The sequence below is a fragment of the Onychomys torridus genome, chromosome 4, assembly GCF_903995425.1.
Source record: "Onychomys torridus chromosome 4, mOncTor1.1, whole genome shotgun sequence".
In the NCBI taxonomy this organism is placed as follows: domain Eukaryota; kingdom Metazoa; phylum Chordata; class Mammalia; order Rodentia; family Cricetidae; genus Onychomys; species Onychomys torridus.
Window position 1 is genome coordinate 64,029,395 of NC_050446.1, and position 7,177 is coordinate 64,036,571.

Consider the following 7,177-nt stretch of genomic DNA (forward strand, 5'->3'; position numbering starts at 1 on the left):
TTATTATAGCCTGTGCAAGAATAATTAAGTATCTATGGGAAAAGAAACCAGGTGAGAGATTTCCAGTGTGATGACAACTATATCAGCATTATAAATAAATATTAGATACCACTGTAAAAAACCACAGATGAAAATATATATAAATTTAATTGCCTTAGTATTTGAAAATTAAATTTGATATTTCAAGCAGTACTTTATCAAACTTCCCTTACAGTCTGTAATATTACTAATATCAAGGAAATTTTATCTGTTAAAATATAAATTAAAGTGACTATTTCACCCATAAAAAGCAAAATGTGCTATTGCGTGTGTTGAAATTTTAAAACATGAATGTAATTTAATACATATTTTAATAATATAATATAGGGAATTCATCTTATTTTTGATTTCAGTTGCATATTTTATTTGAAACAGAAGATGAATGCTAGGAGTAATTTCTTTTGCCACATGAAATAGAGTAGCTACCTGAATGGTTTTCTGTATGAATATATTTATAAGTTTAAATATTTTTAAATGTGAATTATATGACTGATGAGAAATATTCAATGAAATATGGTAGCAGGGAGGTAGAGAGATGGGAGTTACCTACTGGGATTAATAAAATATACTACATGGAGAATATTGTAAAAATAATTTAAAAAGTTAAATATAGTTAAATTTTTATTATTGATATTTGAAAAAGAAAGAAATTTCTGTGTTTCTCATATACACTTTAGTGTAATATATTATCTTCAGGTAAACTCTAGAGTCATAAACAGTGGAAATACAAGCACATTAGGAAGAAAGACTGAAATTAACAGATAATTTGAAAGCTATAGAATGTATGCATAAACAACAAATTGAAGAGAAGTTAATATATAATCTAAGTGCAACCTGTGTGGTAACAATACTCTTAGCATGTACTGTTTCAGGACTTATTTGCACATTCACATATATAATTCTCTATTTTCCAGCTGCAATTCATGTTACATATTTGAAGGGCAGGAACTACACACTTCTCTGTCTGGCTCTGCTGGCAAAAGTTAAATAGCATTCAGAATGAATTTAGAAGTGAAACCTAAATTGCTAATTTAGTAATCATGCAGGAGTGTTTTTCACAAATCCTGTAGAGAGTTTTGGTCCACAGTTTCCATTTTTACAACTTCACTAATAATGACATTGCAACTATTTAGAGCTTAAAAATAGAAAGCTTTAAAAATCACTGTGTAGTACATTTTCCTAAAATTTCAATTTCAGCTGTTTTTTTCTATATTAACCATAGAAAGTCTGAAATTTGTCATGTTCTGAGAATATCTAACAATTCCTTTATAGCAGGAATCTTAAAGGTACTTGTTAATAAAAATAAACCCGTGCACATACACTGACAATGGTTCAGGGAAGGGTGATAAATGGAAAAAAAAGAATGAAAGTGATAAATTGAAGCCTTCTGATTTAAACTAAATCCATTCATATTTTAAAGGCACAAGATACAAATAGTAAAACCTACAACCTTCCTCCTCAAAAATGTTACAATTATTTTAAAAAGGTAAAATTCTCAACTACTCAGCATTTACCACCATGGATTTATCTACCTCTTACTATGAAATAAATAACACAGGCAAGAATGAATAAATAAATAAATAAACAAACAAACAAACAAACAAACAAAAATACCAAGTCACTCTCCAGGAAAGACACAGGATGGGAAAAGTATTTTCAATTTGTTCTTTTAAGTTCCAGAAGCAGAACAATTAAAATTGGAAGATTCTGATAAATCAGCAGAGGAATATAGAATAGATGATAGAAGATCGAATTCTGGAAGAACATATCTAAGAGGTTAAGGAGTGGTATTCTGTGCTATATAGAGAAGGAATGAATATTTTATTCATCCAATTATTTATCAGGATATATTGCATGAGAAAAGAATCTATTTTCAATAGAATGGGGAAATGAAAGAATTAATGAATTGATGAATAAATAATTTGTTGACAGAAGTTTCTGTCCTGCCAACAATTTCCAAATAAACACACTGAGGTTTATTAATTACAAACTTTTGGTTGATAGCTCGGGCTTTTTACTAGGTAACTCTTACATTTTAAATTACCTCATCTTTCTTTTTTATCTAATTTTATTTTTATTTTAGAATTTTTTTAGCCATTTTGCAAACCAACCACAGAACCCCCTCTCATCCCTCCTCCTTCTCTCCAACTTACCCATCCCTTCCTCCAAAAGGGTAAGGCCACCCATGGGGAGTCAGCAAAGCCTGGTACATTCAGATGAGAGAGTACTAAGCCCCTCCCCTCTGTATCAAGGCTTAGCAAGGTATCCCATCATAGACAATGGGTTCCAAAAAGCCAGCTCATGCACCAGGGATAGATCCTGATCCCACTGCTAGGGGTCCCTCAAACAGACCAAGTTCTACAACTGTCTTCCATATGCTGAGGACCTAGTTTGGTCCCATTCAGGCTCCACAGCTTATCTATCCTTTGCTACGTAGTTCAGTACCCTTTCTCAGTACAACATGTCCATCTTGATCCTCTCTGTGTTTATAATGGCTCCTCACTCCACCTTTCTTTCTGAATTCTCAGTTTGGCTTTCCCACCTAACCTTATCCTGCCCAGCTATTAAACAGTCAGATTTTTTATTAAACCAATCATAGCAATATATACTCACATAATGTAAGGAATATTCCACATTTTCCCATTTTTGTCTAATTTTAAAAGAAGGTTTAATTTTAACATAGTGAAATTGTATACAACAAAACAGTTATTAAGTAAGAATTATAGTTACAACATCCAATTCATTTGTATTTGGCAAATTTAGAGAAAATAGTCTAATATGTCTTATCTTTGTGACTCTAAATTTTATATGTAATTTATCTTTTATCATAACCAAGGAAAACTAACTATGACTATTGTGGAAGTTTCTGTTCCACAAGCAGCTCCCAAATAAACACCTGAGGCTTGCATTAATTACAAATGCTCAGCCAATAGCCCAGGCTTGTCATTATTTAACTCTTACATTTTAAATTAACATATATTTCTTATCTATGTTTTTGTCTCATGGCTTGTGGCTTGTTACCTCATTTTCTACCCATCCTGCTTCCTCAGCATCTGGCTGCCATCTCCTCTGACTTGGCCCTTCTTCTTCCTAGTATTCACAACTTGGCTCTGCCACCTAATGTTATTCTGTTCAGCTATAGGCCAGTCAGTCTCTTTATTAAACCAATCACAGTGACATATATTCACATAGTATATAGGAATATTCTGCAATAATCCAGTAAATAATATTTTTTTAATCTTAAGTAAGTACAAGTTAAGAAATATAATAGGTAAGGACTAAGGAGATGAAATTTTGTTTATGCTTTTATTTTGTAGCCAACACATTTACTTAAAGTAGGTATGTATATGTACGTGTTTATACATAAATATACCTGAACTTCATTACATAAAATATAATACAGTAATGACAACCACAGTCTTAATTTCTGTTCTAGTTTTGATTGTAATACATACATAAAAACTGAAGTGGCATACCTATTATATCTTACATACTGAAACCTGTATCATACTTGTGGCTAAAGCAAATGGAAGGAAGCATGGATGAGGGAGACACGAAGATACAGGGAGAGAAAGTTCCCAATGTTACTGCCCCTTGGTCTAGTGTCTACATATCATTTTGAAAGGTACCTCTGAGCAAGGTTAGTTACATCTCCAACATGTTCAAGAGCCTGACCATTGAACCAAATAGTCTATGTACTGTTTCATGAGAAATGTGAATGGATTAAGTTGCTGCCTTTGAGAATATGAATTGAAATTGATAACAATGTGAATGTATATAGGCTGGGGATAGCTGACCTTAGGGGTGGTAACTTAGGCAATATTGATAAATTTAAGAGTTTCCATATAAGTAACTATATCACATCCTTGTGTTAGCTTCACTCATGCAAACTAATCATAGTTAATTGAATCTATCTGGTTATATGATGAAATGGGCTCAATTAGATCCTCAGAATATTCTGTAAATGGATGAAAAATACTACCAAACAAGAAATGTGTATTGCTTCATGTTGCCAGGCAAGTAAGTGATTTCCACTAAAACTAAGGAAATGAGGTTTTAGGGAAAAGGAGAAAGAGTGAGCCCAGGAAAGTGGAAAGACAAATATAGAGGAGATTATAACCTATAAAGGGGGAAATTTGGAACAAATGAGGGCAATGAAACAGACAGACAGTTTGAAAGACAAAACCCAGTTACCACTATTATGATGCTAAGGGACCATAACAAAATAACTCCCACTGATAAATTGCTACATTAATAAATCAGTGCATCATCCAACCAGTGCATCATCAGAGAAGGCTCCTCTTATACTAGATGGCAATTAAAACAGAGACTCACAACTTGACACTGTGCCAATAATGATAAATTTGGAACACTCTGAACTAAATGAGATGTGGTTACCAAACCCCTCCCTTCAAGGATCTGGATCTGCATTTACTAGAGGTGGTAAATGATACTAAAAAAAAGACCATCATTCAGATACAACAGGACTGATACACAACTCACAAGACTGTAACAGCAATATAGGTTCACTCCAGACAAAGATCTGATAATGGCAAAGGCGAATTAGATGCAAAATCTCCCCCAACAAAGAAGATATTTCCAAATGATACCTGCTTGGAAAAGAAAAATTGTTTTTTGTTGTTTGTTTTTTTGTTTTGTTTTGTTTTGTTTTTGCAGTGCAGAGTCACTGAGTATATCAACCATACTCCGGGTAGTCCCCATTTCTGAGAGTAGTTGGCCAACTCAAGATGGACTTCATGTTTCTTTGTAAACGTTTTGTTTTTGTATTACTTTTGTCTGTTTATTCTGTCTTCACTTGGATCTTATGCTGAGAGAGAGAGAGAGAGAGAGAGAGAGAGAGAGAGAGAGAGAGAGAAGAATGTAAGGTGGGTAGGTAGAGGGCTAGAAGTTCTGGGAAGAGTTGGAGATAGGAAAGAATATAATCAAAATATATTGTATAAAAAAAAGGAAAACAGAAAAAGGGTAGGAGGCAGCAAGAGAGCTGAGAGGGAGGGGGGGAACCAGAACACAAAACAAACCATTACATCATCTATTAAATATTAGATAAAATAATCTAAAAACAGAAAAAAGAAATTCCTTAGCATTCTGTCATTTGATTAAGGAGACCTGAATCCTTTCTCATGTAAGGGTATCAACAAAATCAGACATGTACTATACTTCCCAATGTGCAATATTAGATCAGGTAAACTAAATAAGTTTTATTGGGAAGAAGAAAAAATTGTACTTCCTCATTCAGTGATTTCACAACCTGAGGAGAGTTGAAGAGATAAGCTAATAAATTCACCCTAAACCTGAAAATATCTACAAACCACTGTGTGAGCCTATGACTGTGGCCATCCATGCAACTACTTATATGTCTATATGTCTAGGGAGGTGCACGAGCTCGCAGCTCTCAGATAATGCATGGAGAACCTTTTCTGGCAAGATCACTCAAATTCTCTTTTGTTTCACTTTTTCATAGAATGATTTGTTTCAGAGGGTTACCATATATGGTTTATTTACAAATCCTGTCAGAATATAAAGTTCATCACTAAATCACCTTTTCTGGAGTCAATCTCAATCTATTTCTAAATTGTGCTGAAAGCAAGATGTTTATAGTCATGTAATAAATCAAATCTAAAAGCTAATAACATTTTAAATAAGCACGGAATTTGATTACACAATATAAGAATCGTTCTTTGACCTAGAATAGTTTCAAAGCACATTTTCTTAGTAGGTTTCACAGTGAAATATTGTTAGTAATTATTCTTCATATTCTCACCTTTTCCATTTATGAATGAGCAAAGCTCTGAACAGTTCAAATACTAATTGCTCTTCTTGATGATAAAGTCACTTTAATAGTTGCACAGTGTTTTCTTTTAACAACATATGAATAACAAATTAATGTGTTCTCTTGTGAGACTGTCTATTGACACCAAACCTTTTTCATAGCGTTCTTCATCTCAGTATTTCTTAGAGTATAGATGACGGGGTTGAACATAGGAGCAATAATGGTGTAAAAACAGCGCAAAGATTTTGTCCTCAGGGAAAGTAGTAGGAGGTCTAAGGTAGGCAAAGATGGAAGGGCCAAAGAATAAAATAACCACAGTGATGTGTGACCCACAGGTAGAAAGAGCTTTGCGTCTTCCTTCTGCTGAGTGATTCCTTAATGTAAACAGTATAACCACATATGAACCAAACAGGAGAACAAAGGTTACCAAGGCAATAATTCCTGAGTTGGCAACCATGAGGACACCAGTGATGTAAGTATCAGTACAGGCAAGTTTAAGCAAAGGGAAAACATCACAGTAGTAGTGGTCAATTCATTGGGGCCACAGAAAGGCAAACATATTAGCATAAAAACCTGGGAAAAGGAGTGGGCAGCTCCACCAACCCAGGAAGCCCAGATCAGGACATGGCACCTGGTTCTGCTCATGATTACCATGTAGTGGAGAGGTTTGCAGATGGCCACATAGCGGTCAAAGGCCATAGCTGTCAGGATTAAGACTTCAATAAGGCCAAAGAAGTGCATAGCAAAGACCTGAAGCATGCAGCTTTCATAGGAGATGCTTTTTCTTTGCACAAGCAGATCCCCAAGCAGTTTGGGTGTCACAAACGTGGTATAGCAGATGTCCATAAAAGATAGGTGGCTGAGGAAATAGTACATTGGTTGGTTGAGCAGAGAACTGCCTCCAATTGAGATAAGGATCAGCAGATTCCCACACAAGATGGCAAGGTAACAGAATGAGAAGAACATGAAGCAGAACACTCGTATGTTCTGCTTAGGAGACAGACCCAGGAGAAAGAATTCTGATATGTTCCTCTGGCATTCCATTTATTATAGCCTGTGCAAGAATAATTAAGTATCTATGGGAAAAGAAACCAGGTAAGAGATTTCCAATGTGGTGACAACCATATCAGCAGTATAAATAAGTATTAGATACTACTGTAAAAATCACAGATGAAATTCTATACATCAATTATATTGCCTTGGTATTTAAAAAATTAAATTTGATATTTCAAGCAGTACTTTATCAAATTTCCCTTACAGTCTGTAATATTACTAATATCAAGGAAATCTTATCTTTAAAATATAAATTAAAGTTACTATTTCACCCAATAAAAGCAAAATGTTCTA

At 34.2% G+C, this 7,177-nt stretch overlaps 1 pseudogene; it reads right to left on the bottom strand.

The window, feature by feature from the left end:
- Positions 1-5,965: 5,965 nt before the first annotated feature.
- On the bottom strand, positions 5,966-6,874 carry LOC118583028 (annotated as a pseudogene).
- Between the last annotated feature and the right edge of the window lie 303 nt (positions 6,875-7,177).